The sequence below is a fragment of the Desmodus rotundus genome, chromosome 2 (genome assembly GCF_022682495.2).
Source record: "Desmodus rotundus isolate HL8 chromosome 2, HLdesRot8A.1, whole genome shotgun sequence".
Lineage (NCBI taxonomy): Eukaryota > Metazoa > Chordata > Mammalia > Chiroptera > Phyllostomidae > Desmodus > Desmodus rotundus.
Genome location: NC_071388.1, coordinates 91,339,147 through 91,358,024, shown reverse-complemented (window position 1 = coordinate 91,358,024; position 18,878 = coordinate 91,339,147). Strand labels below are relative to the sequence as shown.

Genomic DNA, 18,878 nt, shown 5'->3' with positions numbered 1-18,878 from the left:
CCCAGCTGAACCCCCCTCTCTCCCCCACCTCCACCCTCCCCCTTGGTTTTGTCCATGTGTCCTTTATAGTAGTTCCTGTAATCCCCTCTCCCCACTGTCCCCTCCCCACTCCCCCCGGCTATTATTAGATTGTTCTTAACTTCAATATCTCTGGTTATATTTTGTTTGCTTTTTTCTTCTGTTGATTATGTTCCAGTTAAAGGTGAGATCATATGGTATTTGTCCCTCACCGTCTGGCTTATTTCACTTAGCATAATGCTCTCCAGTTCCATCCATGCGGTTGCAAAGGGTAGGAGCTCCTTCTTTCTCTCTGCTGCATAGAATTCCATTGTGTAAATGTACCATAGTTTTTTGATCCACTTATTTGCTGATGGGCACTTAGGTTGCTTCCAGTACTTGGCTATTGTAAATTGTGCTGCTATGAACATTGGGGTGCATAGGTTCTTTTGGATTGGTGTTTCAGGGTTCTTAGGGTATAATCCCAGCAGCGGAATTGCTGGGTCAAAGGGCAGTTCCATTTTTAGTTTTCTGAGGAAATTCCATACTGTTTTCCACAGTGGCCTCACCAGTCTACATTCCCACCAACAGTGCATGAGGGTTCCCTTTTTTCCGCATCCTCTCCAACATTTGTTTGTGGATTTGTTTATGTTGGCCACTCTGGTGTGAGATGATACCTCATTGTGGTTTTAATTTGCATCTCTCTGATGGCTAGTGATGCTGAGCATCTTTTCATATGTCTCTGGGCCCTCTGTATGTCTTCCTCAGAGAAGTTTCTGTTCAAGTCCTTTGCCCATTTTTTAATTGGGTTGTTTGTCTTCCTGGAGTGGAGTCGTGTGAGTTCTTTATATATTTTAGAGATCAGGCCCTTGCCTGAGGTATCATTGGCAAATATGTTTTCCCATACTGTTGGTTCTCTTTTTATTTTAATGCTGTTTTCTTTAGCCATGCAGAAACTTTTTATTTTGATGAGGTCCCGTTTATTTATTCTTTCCTTTATGTCCTTTGCTTTAGGGGACGTGTCTGTGAGGATGTTGCTGCGTGGAATATCTGAGATTTTCCTGCCAATGTTTTCCTCTAGGACTTTTATGGTGTTATGACTTATATTTAAGTCTTTTATCCATCTTGAATTTATTTTTGTGTATGGCGTAAGTTGGTGATCGAGTTTCATTTTTTTGCACATAGCTGTCCAGATCTCCCAACACCATTTGTTGAAGAGGCTGTTTTTGCTCCATTTCATGCTCCGAGGCAGAGAGGTTTTCTAAAGAAACAGTGAAGTGTTGTTGCCAGAAGGCCAAACACAAGATCTTTCCTACCAAGGTCATTGGATTTGGCAGTGTGGAGATCTTCTGGTGAGTTTGATATAAGCAGTTTTAGAAATAAAAGCCAGGTAACAGCAAGGTAAAGAGTGAATGGGAAGTGAGGAAGAAAGAACAGTGAAGGAGCCTGATGGTTGGGAGGGAGAAAGAATGGGAACATCTAGCAGCTGTGGCAAGGTGAGAAAAAAAAAAAAAAACTTTTCCTTTTTTTTAAAGTATTTTTTTATTGATTATGCTATCAGAATTGTTCCATTGTTTTCTCTCCTTTACTCCCCTCTGCCCTGTACCCCCCTACCCTCCAGCATTCCCCTCCCTTACTTCATGTCCATGGGTCGTACATAGAAGTTATTTGGCTTCTCCATTTCCCATACTATTCTGAACCTCCTCCTGTCTATTTTCTTCTGACCATTTATGCTTCTTATTCCCTGTACCTTCTCCCTCATTTTACCCCCTCCACCTCTGGCTAATCTCATACCATGTGATCTCTATTTCTGTGATTCTGTTCCTGTTCTAGTTGTTTGCTTAATTCATTTTTGTTTGTGTTTTTAGGTTCAGTTGTTGATACTTGTGAGTTTGTTACCATCTTAATGTTCATAGTTTTTAATCTTCTTTTTCTTAGATAAGTTCCTTTAACATTTCATATAATAAGGACTGATGATGATGAACTCCTTTAACTTGACCTTATTTGGTAAGCACTTTATGTACCCTTCCATTCTAAATGATAGCTTTGCTGGATAGAGTAATCTTCAGTGTAGGTCCTTGCCTTTCCTGACTTTGAATGCTTCTTTCCAGCCCCTTCTTGCCTGTAAAGTTTCTTTTGAGAAGTCAGCTGATAGTTTTATGGGAACTCCTTTGCAGGTAACTGTCTCCTTTTCTCTTGCTGCTTTTAAGAGTCTCTTCTTACCTTTAATCTTGGGTAATTTAATTATGATATATCTTGGTGTGTGATTCTTTGGGTCCAACTTCTTGGGGACTCTGAGCTTCCTGGACTTCCTGGAAGTCTATTTCCTTCACCAAATTGAGGAAATTTTCCTTCATTATTTTTTCAAATAAGTTTTCAAATTCTTGCTCTTCCTCTTCTCCTTCTGACACCCCTATGATTCAGATGTTGGAACGTTTAAAGTTGTCCTAGAGGTTCCTAAGCCTCCTCATTTTTTTGAATTCTTGTTTCTTCATTCTGTTCCAGTTGAATGTTTATTTCTTCCTTCTGTTCCAAATCGTTAATTTAAGTCCCAGTTTCCTTCCCATCGCTGTTGGTTCTCTGTATATTTTCCTTTATTTCACTTTATATAGCCTTCACTTCTTCCTTTATTTTGCATCTGTACTCAATCATTTCTGTGAGCATTCTGATTACTAGTGTTTTGAACTCTGCATCTGATAGGTTGGCTCTCTCTTTGTAGCTTAATTCTTTTTCTGGAGCTTTGATTTATTCTTTCACTTGGGCCATACTTCTTTGTCCTGGTGCACATGTTAACATTGTATGGGGTAGAGCCTTAGGTATTTGCCAGGGTAGGGCAACCCACTTCACTTGATTGTGGTACTGCATGTGGAAGAGGAGTCAGAGAGGAAACAATGCTGCTTGCTCACCTCTTGCTCCACTTTCAGTTACTTCCCCTGCTACCCACAAGTGAATTGTGCCTTTCTGGTGGTCATTCCTGGGTGGGTGGCTTTGTGTACATTCTAGGACCCTGTGAGTCCCTCCAATGGACTTTTCTGTGAGACTGGGAGTTTCTCCCACTCCCGCAACCCACACGGGTTTTACAGCCAGAGGCTTTGATGCTTTATTTCCCTGCGCTGGAACTCTGGGTTGCAGTCTGTCTCACTTCCCAGTTGTTCTTCCCAGTTATCGACACACAAATGTGGGACCGCTCGGTCTTTCTGCTGCCCTCCTGCTGCCACCTTGCCGGACCATTCTTTCCACCCCAGCTGCCAGTCTGGGTGAATGTTTCTTCATTAAATCCTTGGTTGTTGGACTTCCATACAGTTTGATTTTCTGACAGTTCTGGTTCCCAGAGTTTTTTGTGTTCAAATTGGTTGTTGTCCTTCTTTTGATTGTGAGAGGAAGCAAAGTGTATGTACCTACAACTCCATCGTGTCCAGAAGTCCTCATTTTTCCTTTTTAATTGAAAAAAATGGGGATATATTAAATGAAAAAGCACTAACAGGGAAGGAGAGATTAATAATATATAAGAGAAAAAATATATTTTGTAACAAGAGTACTGAGAAGTGGGAGAGCTACAGTCCAGAACCAAGGTAGAGGGTATTATGTTGGCTAGAAATATTAAAGAAGGTTTTACAGAGGAAGGCAGACTTGCACTGGGCTTTAAGGAGTTAATAGGATTTAGATAAGCAAAGTGAAAAAGTCATTTCACTTTGAAAATGCAGTAGAAATACAGCAGAAAATGCAGTAGCTGATAGGGAGCAGTGGGAAGAACCTGTCTGAATTGGAGAGGAGGGAAGAGTAGATGACATGATTAGGTAGTTATATTACCCTGTTCGTTTGTGTGTTGTACTAGTGTGAGACTGGCCAGTGAAGAAGATAGTGTTAGGTAGAGTCATGCAAGCTAGGACCCAAGAGTTCGGACTTGATGCAGTAGTTGTTGGGAAACAATGCTGTAGATTTTGGAGCAGCAGTGGTACATGTTGGAATACATGGGAATTGGCTAGATTGCTGAGACGTCGGAATAAAAAACTATTGAAGAATAGAGAAAAGACTCGGAGCAAGAGAGTATTAAGAGCCAGACATAGGTAAAAAGGGGTCTAATCTAAGGTGGTAGTAATGAACATGAGAAAAGGATTGTGAAAATAATTAAATGGATTTGGTGAGAAGATTTGAAGATTATTTTGGGGTTGAGAGCCAGGAAAAGTTTGATGTAATTGATAAAATGGAGAAATTGTAAGTAGGTCTCTTGAGAGTCAAGGCAGATTATCATGTTGCAAACAGACTTGTTAACTGGCTTTGAAATGAAGTGTTCTGAAGAGAGCTTTGCCTAACCAAAGATTTGGAGGAAGATCAGTGTTGAAAGGTAGCTTTATTGTAAAAACATGATGAATTTTACACAGAAACAATTTGAAACTTTGCAGAGAGAAAGTAAACAAAAAAGCATTGAGCTTTGCAAGTCAAAGTGAAAGACAAGGATTCACATTAGAGAAAGATGTTGTGTAATTGGAAAAGAGGAAGACAACCTGGGAGAGAGAATTTCCAGAAAAGGGAGAGTTCAGCATCCTCAAATTTTGCAGAGAGGAGAAGGAAGACAAGAAAAGCCCTTCGATTTGGTGAAAAATAGTCCTTGACCTGTAAAAAAACAGTTTCGGTTGGCAGAATAATCAGAGGGCATGCTGCCACGGGTTTAGGAGGGATTAGCCAATGAAAGAAAGGTGAGACGTTTAATAGGAATAGTAGGAGAGAAACAGAATGAAAAGGCAGTAAATTCTTGTTTAGTATGAAGAAGTCTTTTGTATTTTGGGAGCAAGAAAGAAATGGTTAGGGAGGAAATAAAGTACTAAAGAGGAAAGAATAGAGTCCCTCTCCACAGATGGTGGACTTAGCTTAAGGATGTTCTGAAAGGATAGATGTATAATCAGAGGTTTGATATGATAAATGTAGGATCCAGTTAAGGAACTCTACCATATGCCCTCCGTCTTCCCAGTGAATTAGGGGGGAATGGAAAAAGACAACAAACGTTTATTGAGCCCTTGCTATATACCAGATGCTTTGCTATATCCATTAAATGTATTATCATGTAAACTTTTAGCAGTTCTCTGAGGGGTTGGTGATAATATCCCAGTTTTAAATGTGAGAATGCCCAGACTTTAAGTAATACTTATTTTAAAGCCAAATAGCTAGTAAATGTCAGCTTTGAGATTTGATCCTAGGTCTAATATCAAAGGCTATTCCTATTTTACTGTACCACTGATTCATTAATGTGAGGAAAAGGATATGTATGGACTTGAGAGGGAGAGGATCTGTTAGTGATTACAGTGGCTGTGCCTCAGAATCACTTTAGGAGCTTTAAAAAAATTATTGACCCTACCCCAGTCATTCATTCCTTCATCAATATCCTTATTGATTACCCACTATATTAGTCATGGTTCTCCAGAGAAACAGAACCAATAGGAGGTGCACACACACACACACACACACCCTATCACATAGGAGATATATATATATATATATATATCACAAGATGGGCCTGGAGCATCTTACAGGGCCAAAAAGTAAGAAAGACAGTGCTGAAAAACTGGGGTGTGAGAGAGGAGCAGGACCATGTCAAAAAGACACAGGAGCCAACCTGAAAGAGCACCCAGTAATCAAAGCTCAAACAATTTGAATAATAAATTAACAATAGCATTAAATTTTGGCCCAAAGAATAAAATAAATATTCATGAGTCTATACTGATATAAAATAAGATTGAATAAATAAATGGGGAAGAAGAGACAAATCTTCAAGAATTCTAAAAAATATATTTAGATACTCCCCTCTCCAGGAGATGGAGATTACTTATCCTTGAGTGTAGGCTAGACTTAGTACTCATTTCCAAAGAATAGAGTATGAAAATGGGAAAAATAGTAACATAGCAGTCATTCATTACTTGAGTAGAGTTAATAGCAAATTTAAGGAAGAAAATTGGTGGAGAAGACTACTTCTTTTACAACTTAAATCCTTCAGTGTGATCTGAGTGGTTTAATATAAGGCTGTTTTATTTGTATAATGAGAAAAACTGAGTTAAGTAACAAAGAATAAGGAAATAGGGAAATAATGATATATCTTTATTAGTGTTGAAAAGCTGGGAAGGGTGTCATCAAAAGATCAAAAGCATTGAGGAATTTATGAAAAATGCAAAGCATATGGGGTCAGACTGATGACAGAACCTTACAGTGTGAAGAAATCTGCAACCCAATACAGGCTTAAAGGGGAAACGCTAAAAAAGTGAGTTTTCCTAACACAATTCTGGAACAACTGCAAAGCTCAGAGACTTTGTAATAAAGTAGGAGGAAGTTGAGGTTGGTTGTCTCAGTCTATTTGGGCTGCTATAACAAAATACTGTAGACTGGGTGGCTTATAAACAACTGACATTTATTTTTCACAGTCTAAAGGTATGAGTCCAAATCAGGGTGCTAACATGGTTGGATTCTGAGGCCTTCTGGCCTTCTGGGTTTGTAGACTGCTGACTTCTTGTTATATATCCTCATGTGGTGGAAGGAGCAAGTTGCTCTCTGAGCCCTCTTTTCTAAGGGCACTAATTTCATTTAGACCATAGCAATGGTCAAAAGGTAATTAATTACTAGACTTCAGAACAGTTGTTCCAGGACCATTTACAATAGCTAATTACAGTGCTCAATCACAGGGTAAGCTGCTAGAACCTATTTATATAAGTTAGGGGTATGTCTATCATAGGCTTTTGGGCCAGAGAGAATCAGGTTTATACCTTAGAGAACTTCTAGTTGCTGCTATGAATGCAGACCTCGTTCCATTAGAAGGCACATAGCTACGACACACCTCCATCCAGGTGTGATACTCTTCCTAGCTATAACTCAGAATCAGATGCACATTCATGGCAGAGAGAAGAGTGCTTTTCACATATAGTATTAAAGCAGTAGTTCTTGGTGGTGGATGCACATTAAAATCACCCAGGGAGCTTTCTTTTTATTTTTTTTTTATTTATTTTTTTGAAAAAGGTGATTTCTGTAGTGCATTCGGAGTTGAGAGCCCCTGTGCTGGGGAAACAAACTTCAGCCAGCAGTTTGGTTAACCAAGTTGCTAAATATTTGAGGGGAAAAAAAAACAGGATAAAAGAGGGACACTAATCTAAAGAGAGGAGTCAGTCTTTGAGAAAATAAATTGAATGTAGCAGATAAAATATTTTTTGTTCAAAAATATCCTCAAGGATTTGAGAGAATATAATTTCCATAAAATAGCAATGGGGTATTATGAAAAAGAAAAACAAGAAAAGAAAGTTTTGGCAATTAAAAACATTTTCTGGAAGAAAAATAATAGGCTGAATAACAGCATGTTGTAATAGATGACCAAATTAATGGACTAGAAGATCAGACCAAGGAGTTCTTCCAAAATATGGTAAAAAAGGAAAAAAAGGGAAATTATGAGCTTTTGAACATACACAGATCTAGCAGGAGAGCTGAAGCTCTAGAACTAAAATTCTACACAGTTTCAATAAGTCTTTGGCAGAAGTGGGTAGTGGGTGGTTGGAAGGTAAGAAATAGAGTATGTTAAACATTTATAGTGGTAGGAGAGACCATAGATACTGTTTTTAGTAGGAAGAACATACATTTAAATTTTAAAATTAATATATTTTAGGTTATCAATAAGCAGTTCCTTTTCTGTCAGCTCTATCCTCTTGACTTTGCTTTTCTTTGTGTGTCAATTTCATCTTCAGACTGTCTTCCCTCCTTTGAAAGATGTCTGCAAGTTCAGTATTTGGAATTACATGCTTTCTCTTTTTAAAATTGGGAAGAGAAAGAGCTTAGCTACCCACACCATCAGAACAGAAGTCCTGAACTTTGCTATAATTGCACCAACCTAAGGACAATCACTGTGGCAAAAAGAAAGGAAGGAAGGGAGGGAGAGAGGGAGCGAGGGAGGAAGGAAAGACTTGCCAAGGACTGCCACGGAAGCTCAGGTTTGGGTTGAGAAGGGATATATACCTAAGTGGAAATTGGGGAATTTCATGAAGTGGCAAGGAGAAAATGTCTAACAAATGCCCACTACAGTATGTGTCTTAAAATTCACTATATTCATGAAAAAGGTGGGGCAACTGTAACTAACAACAATAAATTTTTTAAAAAAAAGAATAGATATAAGAGGAAAAAAGATACTGAGGAAAAGAAAGAGAAACAAAAATTTAGCCAAGAAAAAGTAAAAACTTATTTAAGGAGGAAAGAGAGAGAGAAGAGAATATGAGCAAATGTAACAATAGTTACAATAAATGTGATGGAATAAATTCTCATTTTTTTAAAAGGCTCTTAAACTGTACAGAAACAAATATCCAGATTTGTGTTATTACAGACAAATATAAAACAAAATAATGCAGAAGAGTTAAAATAAAAAGTATTTTATTTTAAAGTAAAGTAATTTATTGTAAAGTAAAACATATACACAGTCCAGGTAAATGTTGAATGGAAGAAATGAATAGTAATTTGTTCTCAGTGAAAGTTTAATTCTAGAAAATAAACATTTAATTTTAAAAATATTTAATAAAACTTTATACTTAAGGAGCCAATAATATACACTCTTCTCAAATACTCATATAACACTTAAAATATATCAGGTAAGAGAGCTACAACAAAAATCTCAAGTTAACTACTTGGAAAGTTTTTTACTTCAACTCTGGTTGAAGAGAATATAGAAGTTGAAATTTTAAAGGCAAAAGTCAAGACAATAAAAACAAGCAAAAGAAAAAAAAAATAAAAACAAGCAACTCATACAAAAATAAAGATAAATGATTCATAATGTGGAAACCTCAGTTGTCATCAAGGAGTTGCAAGTTAAGCAATAAGAAGATACCTTTTATTGACATTTGGAATGATAAAAATTAAAGGTATTCATTGTAGCCCCTCCCTCACCAGCATTGTTTTTAATAGCCAAGTAATAATAATAAAAGAAAAAAAGGAGAAGAGAAACAAAAAGGAACATTCATCAATAAGAAATAGCTGAGTAAAAAATGGCTCATTCATGCTATGTAATGCTATGCAGGTATTAAAAATAATAAGTTGGTATGTACTTACCTGGAAAAATAATTTTAATATATTTCTAAGTAAAACGAAAGCATATTTCAGTGACATAGAAGGGGGGTCCCCAAAACCCCAGAATTTATTTATAAAAAGTTGTGTATTTATTCTTACATGTTTAAACTTCAGTCACCTTCAGAGTACTCTCTGTTTGATGGAATACACCTGTTGAAGCGTTTTCTGCACTGCTCAAAACAGTTTTTGAATTCAATGATTTTGATGCCTTTTAGTGCTCCTGCTGTTTTTCGTTTCACCTCTTGCACAAAATGGGGAAACAAAAAAAGTCTCTTGGGGTAAGATTGGGTGAATAGGGAAGGTGGGGCACAGGTGTGGGAGTCATGCCTGTTTTTTTTGGTCAAACACTACTGAACACTCAGAGCAAAGTGTGGGCAGATGCCCTAATGAATCACCAGTCATGAAATGGGCAAACGCTTTGGAAGAGTCTTCAGAAAAAAATTCACTGAAGCCGAACACAGCCTCTCATAACACTACCATCTGGTACACTGATACAGATGGGTTCCTAGAACACTCACCTAGGCGGGGAAGCCTGTACTATAAGGAGCCTGCCCTCTAGAAGATAATTCTGGGTTTTTTGGGTCTCCCAAAAGATAGTTCTATAGAAAGATCAAGAAAATTAATGTTAAATTTATTTCCAGCTAGGAGAGGGTAGAATTGAGTACCTCGTAGTAGGGACTTTAATTTTCCTCCTGAAACAAAAGAAATATGGTTAGGTATAATATTAATTTATTGTTTTTCAGTATAGTATTTTAACAATAATTTAAAATTCAGCTGAGACTATGTAGCATTTAGAAATTAATGACTTGAAATATTACATATGAAAATCTTTGGGCTGTGGATAAAGTTGTACCTTGAGGAAATATTCTAGTCTTAAAGATATTTATTAGAACAACTGAAAAAAATAATGCATATTTTGGAAAAGGCATGCATGTGGCAAAAAGTTAAAATTATATATGAAAATATACCCTGCCCCCCATTTCCTCTCTTCAAAGGCAATCCTTTCAGATATATTCTGTGTTCTGTGCTTTTATATATGTAGTATATATAAATGATCATCATTATATGTAAGGGGGGGCCCCAAAAAACTAGATAGGTATTATATACAAGTTTGGAACTCTTTCAATTCATATATGTAGAGTGTGTGTGTGTGTGTGTGTGTGTGTGTGTGTGTGTGTGAGACACAGACTGTGGCTTAAACAAAAAATTATTTTCTTACAGCTCTGGGTGCTACAAGTCCAAGATCAAGGTGTCAGCAGGTTTGGTTTCTTTTGAGGCCTCTCTCCACTTATAAATGGTTGCCTTCTTACTGTGTGCCTCAGTGGTTGTACCTATGTCTGTGTGGTCTGTGTTCTAGTCTCCTTTTCTTTCTTTCTTTTTTTTAAATTTTATAACATTTTTACTTATTTTTTATTTTTTAAAAATATGTTTTATTGATTATGCTATTATAGTGTCCCATTTTCTCCTCTTTATTCCCCTCCACCCTTCACACCCCCTCCCACCTGCATTCGCCCTCTTTAGTTCATGTCCATGGGTCGTACATATAAGCTTTTTGGCTTCTACATTTCCTATACTATTCTTACTCTGCCCCTGTCTATTTTTTACCTACCATTTATGCTACTTATTACCTGTAGCTTCTCCTCTATTACCCCCCTCCCGTTCCCTGCTGATAACCCTCCATGTGATCTCCATTTCTGTGATTCTGTTCCTATTCTGGTTGTTTGCTTACTTCGTTTTTGTTTTTTTTTTAGGTTCAGTGTTGATAGTTGTGAGTTCTTTGTCCTTTTACTGTTCATATTTTTTATCTTCTTTTTCTTAGATAAGTCCCTTTTTTTTAAAAAGGATTTTATTTATTTTTAGAGAGAGGGGAAGGGAGGGAGAAAGAGTGGGAGAGAAACATCAATGTGTGGTTGCCTCTCACCTGGGGACCTGGCCTGCAACCCAGGCATGTGCCCTGACTGGGAATTGAACTACCGACCATTTGGTTCACAGCCTGTGCTCAATCCACACCAGCCAGGGCTTAGATAAGTCCCTTTATCATTTCATATAATAAGGGCTGGTGATAATGAACTTCCCAGATAAGGTCAAGTTTTAACTGACCTTATCTGGGAAGCACTTTGTCTGCCCTTCCATTCTAAATGATAGCTTTGCTGGATAGAGTAATCTTCAGTGTAGGTCCTTGCCTTTCCTGACATTGAATGCTGCTTTCCAGCCCCTTCTTGCCTGTAAATTTTCTTTTAAGAAATCAGCTGATAGTCTTATGGGAACACTGCCTTGCCACAAATCTTCTCCACCCCCAGCTGCCTGTCTCCACCCCTCCTACTGGTCTGGATGAATGTTTCTTCTTTAACTCCTTGGTTGTCAGACTTCCATACAGTTGGATTTTCTGTCAGTTCTGGTTGTTTTTTGTTTTAAATTTGTTGTCCTTCTTTTGGTTGTGCGAGGAGGCACAGTGTATCTACCTGTGCCCCCATCTTGGCCGGAAGTGTATTTTTATTTTTTATTGTTGAAACTATTACAGATGTCCCCCATATCCCCACCCTTTGCCCACCTCCACCTGGCTCCCGCCCCCCTCTCCTGACGCCTCCACAGGCCTTTACTATACTGTTGTGTGTGTCCATGGGCTATGCGTGTATATTCTTTAGTTAATCTCTTCACCCTCTTTCATCCAGTCTTCCACACCCCCCATCCTCTCTAGTCTCCTTTTCTTATGAGTCATTGGATTAAAGCCCACTCTCATGACTGCATTGTAAATCAGTCACCTCTTTAAAGGCCTTATTTTCAAATATAGTAACATTCCGAAGTACTGGGAGGTAGGACTTCAACATAGGAATTTGGGAGAGACACAGTACAGTGCATAATATACATTTATCTCTTTGTCCATTGATCTACCAGTAAATATAACTATATTGTATCAGTAGAGTTATTAAATTGAAACATCTGAAATTGCAATTTACAGACGCAGAAAAGATTAAATACAGGCAATTCCAGGTGGTTCAATATAATACTGTGACATATTTCATCAGTCTTCTTGTGATGAGCCTTTCCTTATCTTTGCTCCTTGAATATCCTTGAATAAATGTCTTTTGCATTTACATGAATAAACTTGTAGGGTAAATTTCTAGGTGTTGTTGCCTTAAAGAGGTATATGTTTTTGTGGACCAAATGTGGGTCCAAAATGTGTAAGGAGGGAGCTGGTCTGGGCATTCTACCCAGGCCTTCCTGATGGGCAAGGAAGGATACCTCAGCAGAAAGAGAATGGAGTTGTGAGGGCAGAGGTAGATGTTGGAAGATGGGGAGAGAGTCTAAGAGACTGGGTGGGGAGAGGCATTGCCCACGTAGAAAGAAATGTATTGAGGTATTTCCAATGGATTATTTTGTGACTAGAAATGACTAGAGGATTTTTATCGTATAATTGTGACCACTAAAATCATGGGATCTGTGCTAAATTTTATCGGAGGAGCAGGATCACCCCATAGACAAGATTTGAACTGGCAGTGGGAGGTATTTTATCCTATTTGCATTTCGTGTGTCCTGCTCCTTCAGTGTAACAGTTGCTAATAAGGACATAAGTAAGTGCTTGGACATACATAGGGAAAATGTCTGGTAGTGATACCACTAGACTGTTAAAAGCAGAGGGGCATTGGTACTTTATATACATCTGTGCTGTTAAAACTTTTTACGGAGAGCAAGGATTATTTTTGCAATTGAACTTTTATTTACTTTTTAAAAGCAATTGTTTATTTTAAATTACATATATTTAAAACAAATGTCAACATATACTTAGAGCATTTTGCCTAGAAATTTTAAATTGTGATTTAACCAGAACTTTAAAAATATAAATGACACGAATAGAATTCTAATGTTTCAATAACTGACATTATGCAAAGTTTGAGAATTTTGAAAAACACTTCAAACAAAAGAAATGTCTTTTAAAATTGTGTTTAAATATGGAGGTTGACTGTAAAATGTTTTGCTGTTAATTATATTTATTAGGGTGACATTGGTTAATAAAATTATATAGGTTTCAAATACAGTACTGTGATACATCATCTTTATGTTGCATTATGTCCACCGCCCAAAATTAAATCTTCTTTTGTCACCATATATTTGACCTGCTTTACTCTTGCAGGGGTGTCCAACCTTATGGTATCTCTAGGCCACAATGGAAAAAGAAGAGTTGTCTTGGGCCACATATTAAATACAGAAACACTAATGAAAACTAATGAGCAAAAAAAGGTTTTAAGTAAATTTATGATTTTGTGTTGGGCCACATTCATAGCCATCCTGGGCTGCATGTGGCCTGTGGACTGTGGGTTGGACACCCCTGAGTTTAAAGCATGGAGTTCTCTTTGAATTTAATTACAATATAATTTCTGAGCCAGAAGTATTTATAGTTCACATGGGCAAGTGCAAGGAAACGGTCTAACAAATGCCAAACTCTTCACAGTGGTTATTCCTGAAGAGTGTGGTTGAAGAGCAAGTAACTTTTCCATTTAAATTTAAACATTTCTATACTCTTCAAAAACTATTTTAAATAACACTGTACTATATATTTGAAAGTTACTAAGAGAATAGATATTAAAAATTTTCATTTCAAGGTATTTGTGTGTTGATGGGTCTTAAGTAGACTTACTGTGGTTATCCTTTCACAATATATATACAGATATCGAATCATAATGTTGTGCAACTGAACCAAATATAATGCTATATATCAGTTACATGTCAAAAATAATTTTTATATAAACAGATTACTTGTATAGTTTAAAAATAAAAATTTAAACTATTCAGAAAATTATGCTTTTGGCTTATTTCTTATTCTTAAGATATAGTTAGACTCAACTTCATAGTGAAAACTCTAGTAGCAAGTTCATTATTTTACATTCTTATATATGTCATAGTATTTCTTGGTTGGCATTATGAACCTCTGTGACTGATTGCACCAGGCATAATTGTGACACATTGACAGGAAGGAGCCAACAGATACTGTTAAAGGATGTAAGATTTCTTTAATGGCAAAAGAGATTAGAACTGATAACAGTTACACAAAACATAAGACAACACAGCACACTCATAAACAACTCCTCAAGTTCCCACCAAGATGGAAAGCAGCTGCTGAAACCACATACATAGAGGAGGGATTCCTTTGGGTGGTAAGAGCATCCCTGTGCTATTCCTGACCTGTAATACAGATACTTGTGTGTCAAGATTTAATGAGTTGAACCAGATAGACTAGGTAATAGGACATTCTAGGTAGAGGATTATTAACTTAAAATACTGGATAAGGTAAATGCAGGTAGTAGCTCCTATGTCAAAATACAATGAGCAACAATATCTAAAGCACTAAAGAAGATGATAGAAATTAGTATATATACGAGGTCTCTCCCCCCAAAATCCAGCCATTGTTAATAAAAAGAGAATGGTTTGTGGGACATTGATGTAACCTGGCAGCCAAGGACAGTAGACTGGAATGCTCATGCATGAACACTGACAACTTCACTGCACTAGTCAGTGGGGGCAGTAGACACCATTGAGTGAGCCTGTGTACTGTGTACTGTGTGGCCATCCCATTCAAAATGACTGAGTGAGTTGAGCAATGAATCTGCATCAAGTTTTGCATTAAGCTTGAACATTCTTCCACGAAAACTATTTTGGTGATCCAGGGGGCAGCTAGTGATTGCAGCTTCATCACAATCATGTGCCTGCCTGCTCATGCATCACGTCTTGTACAGTCTTTTGCTGAAACATCAAATCACCCAGGTGACTCAGACCCCCTGTAGCACAGATTTGGTGCTCCATGACTTCTGGCTTTTCCCAAAACTAAAAAATTACTTCTGAAAAGGAAGAGATTTCAGACCATCAATGAGATTCAGGAAAATATGTTGGGGTAGCTGATGGTGATTGGGAGAACCGTATGAGGTCCCAAGGTGCCTACTTTGAAGGGGACTGAGGAGTCATTGTCCTATGTACAATGTCTCTTGTATCTTACATCTTCTTCAATAAATGTTTCTATTTTCCATATTATGTGGCTAGACACCTTTTAGACAGGCCTTGTATATCGAAGATATAAACATAAATGTTATAATCACAATTTTGAATATTTAGTAACACAGGAAAATGCTACCTTTAGTAAAAGCAGAATACAACGTTGCTTGTGGTCTAACAATTTTAAAAAATCAGATGTGTGTAGAAGTAGAAAAAATTCCCCAAGGAAATCCATAAGAATGTTAACATTGATTCATTTGGATTCTTGCTGAGTGATGTGATTGAAAGTTTTAATTTTTTTTCCTTATGCATTGCCTTGGTTTCTAGGCATATATTACTTTTATTGTAAGGAAAAAACAGAGTATGGTGATAAAATAAGTAGAGATCTTTTTGTGAGTGTAAAATGGATTGCTGGTATAATGTTTGTAACCCAGACTGGGGATTTAAGCTTCGTTGTGTTAAAATTTTTGTTGATCATATTCTAGTTTAGTAGGGTAAGTCATTTTGATTGGAGAAGACTAAGAATTTACTAGAGATCTTACGTAAAGAAATAGAACACATTTAAGAACTGCATATCTACATAGCCATTCCATAAAATATATATTTTTAATATTTTATTTATATATTTTTAGAGACGGGGAGGGAGAGAGAGAAACATCTTTTGGTTGCCTCTTGCATGCCCCCTTCTGGGGGTGTGGCCTGGGAGCCCTGACCAGGAATCAACTTGGTGACCTGTTGGTTTGTGGATGACACCCAACCCACTGGGCCATACCAGTCAGGGCCCATAAAACATTTTAAATAATTATAAAATACATAGGAATGCATTAAACAGCATCCAAACAGAATTAAATATAAAGGTTGAAAAGGTCTTCTTTCCTCAACATAGACAAATAATGTTTAAGCAATGTGCCACAAATTATTTTCAATTAACATACTTTAATTTTAACTTGAAAATTTTATGATAAGATTAGGTTTTTCACTGTATCTAAAGTCACTATTTAAATTAACCTTTACCACTAATTTGTTTCCCGATGGGAAGAAAACATAGTTTGCCCTTGAGCAGTTAGATCATGTTTTCTCATAAATGTATGTCTACTTATTTTTGGTGGCTTCACATTGTCTCTGTATTAGGGAAATTGGGGATGGTTGGTAACTAAATAAAATTTTAAAATTGTATGCCGAAAGAAAGCAGATGTATAAACTGATGAAAAAGATGACTAGGTAGAGAATTTCAAATTACCTGATGAGAGTTTTATCAAAGGTTTTTGTTTTTTTTTTTAACAGCCTGTTTGAAATATAATTCATATACCGTAAAGTTTACCCATTTAAAGTGTAAATCAAAGGTTTTTAGTATATCTGGGGAGTTGTACAACCATCATCATAATCTAATTTCAGGACATTTCATCACCCCCAAAAGACCCACACACCCTCTTCCCCACCATTAGTAGTCATTCCCCATCCTCCTCAGTCCCAGGTAAGCACTAATCTACTTTCTGTCTCTATGGATTAGCCTGTTCTGGACATTTCATATGAATGGAATAATATAATATGTAGCCTTTTGTGTCAGACTTCTTTCACTTAACGTGTTTTCAAGGATTACCCATGCTATAGCATATATCAATACTTCATGTCTTTTTATTGCTGAATAATATTCAAGCCCTGGTTGGTGTAGCTCAGTAGATTGAGCACAGGCCTGCAAACCAATTGGTCACTGGTTCAGTTCCCAGTCAGGGCGCATGCCCAGGTTGCAGGCCACGTCCCCAGTGAGGAGTATGTGAGAGGCAACCACACACTGATGTTTCTTTCCCTCTCTTTCTCCTTCCCTTCTCCTCTGTGTGGAAATAAATAAATAAAATCTTTAAAAATAATAATATTCCATTGTGTGGATATACCACACTTTTTTTAATCATTCATCATTTGATGGAAATTTGGCTTGTTTCAACTCTTCACTATTATGATTATTGATGCTACAAGTATTCACATACAAATTTTTGTGTGAACATGTGTTTTCAGTTATCTTGGGTGTATATGTAGGTGGAATTTCTGGACCATATGGGAACTCAGTGTTTAATATTTGGAGGAACTGCTGAACTGTTTTCCAGAGTGACACATCATTTTACATTTCCCCCAGCAATGTATGAGACAATCACACACTTTTCAATAGTACATATATTTTTTCCAGCTGTATTGAAGTATGACTGACAGATAAAAACTGTATATATTTAAGGTTTACAACATGATGATTTGATATATGTATATATTGTGAAATGCTTACCATAATCAAGCTAATTAACTCATCCATAACCTCACACAGTTACTTTTTGTGGTGAGAATGCTTAAGATCTCTCTTAGCAAATTTCCAGTATACAATACCTTATTATTAACTACAGGCACCATGCTGCATTTACATTAGATCTGCAAAACTTATTTATCTTACAAGTGAGTGTTTGTATTCTTTGGTCAATGTTGCCCCATTTCTCCCACTTCCTAGCCCATGGTAACCACTGTTCTGACCTCTGTTATTATGAGTTTGACTTTCTCTTTTTCCACATATAAGTGAGATCATGAAATATTTGTCTTTCTGCACCAGACTTTTTTCACTAAGCATAATGTCCTTCAGGATGATCAACGTCACAAATGTCAGGATTTCCTTTTTTTAAAAGCTGAATAATATTTCATCCTCTTGGTACATTGTTACAGAATATATTTTTTATCCATACATCTGTCAGTGGACACTTAGGTTGTTTCTATATCTTGGCTACTGTGGATAATGTTGCAATGAGTGGGAGAACAGATATCTCTTCGAGACAGTGATTTTGTTTCCTTTGGATATACCTAGATGTGTGATTGCTGGATCATATGGTAGTTCTGTCTTTAATTTTTTGAGGAACCTCCATACTGATTTCCAGGGGCTATACCAATTTACATTCCCACCAACATGTTCCCTTTTCTCCATATTCTTGCTAACACTGTGACTATTTGATAATACTCTAACAGGTGTGAGGTGAGATCTCATTTCCTTAATGATTAAGTATGTTGACCATCTTTTCATATACTTCTTGGTCATTTGTATGTGTTTTTTGGAAATATATATTATTCTTTTGAATCCATATTTTTAAAAGAAACTTCAAGAGATTAAGTGGCAGGGATCTCAGGAGAGCCTTTTGAGATGCTGGTAATGTTTCATATCTTGAGCCAAGTGGTGGTTACATGAGTGTGTATTCATATATAAAAATTTATTGAGCAGTGAGCCTAATAAGTTAGTGACTTATTGTATATAAGTCATATAGCAATGAAAAATTATTGACTTCTTTTTTTTCTACTATAGACTGGAGGGACTTTGTTACAGAACAGTGCTAGTCTGTGGATCGCTGTTGAAGAACCACCGATCTTTAAGATAAAATCTGAACACAGTCATCGAACACAGAAAATTCATTGACCGTCTGATCCAAGTTCTTTTACTGCCCTCACTTCCTCCTTCTTTCCCTCCCAGCCATGTTTCGAAGATTTCTGGTGCAGTCCTCAGACTCACAAGGATTTTTTATATTTCACTGCGCTGCTACTGCGATTGCTTTCCCTTCTACCTCATAAATCCTTTTCTTCTCTACCTCTGCCTGGCAAAATCCTACACATTCTCCAAGCCTTTTTGATCCATAAGAAATACGCTTGATGCTTTGTACTCATGTAGCATTTTATTAATAAATCTTTGAAGTAGCACTTACCAATTTTTAAATCCACTTTAAAAAAACTTATTTTGAAATAATTATAGACTCAAAAGATGTTAAAACACAGTACAAAGAGTCCATGTATGCTTC

At 36.9% G+C, this 18,878-nt stretch overlaps 1 protein-coding gene across 8 annotated transcripts in view; it reads left to right on the top strand.

Annotated features, from left to right (window-relative positions):
- USF3 (upstream transcription factor family member 3) overlaps positions 1-18,878 on the top strand; it is a 58,745-nt gene that overhangs the window by 5,677 nt on the left and 34,190 nt on the right. The window contains exons 2-3 of one of the 8 annotated variants that reach the window (XM_053918357.1): positions 1,183-1,349; positions 1,936-2,004. The exons of 6 other annotated variants lie outside the window; for them this stretch is intronic. The gene's annotated coding sequence lies outside the window, so the exon portion shown is untranslated. The remainder of the gene's footprint in view (positions 1-1,182; positions 1,350-1,935; positions 2,005-18,878) is intronic. One more of the 8 variants, XM_053918358.1, reaches the window with a different exon arrangement.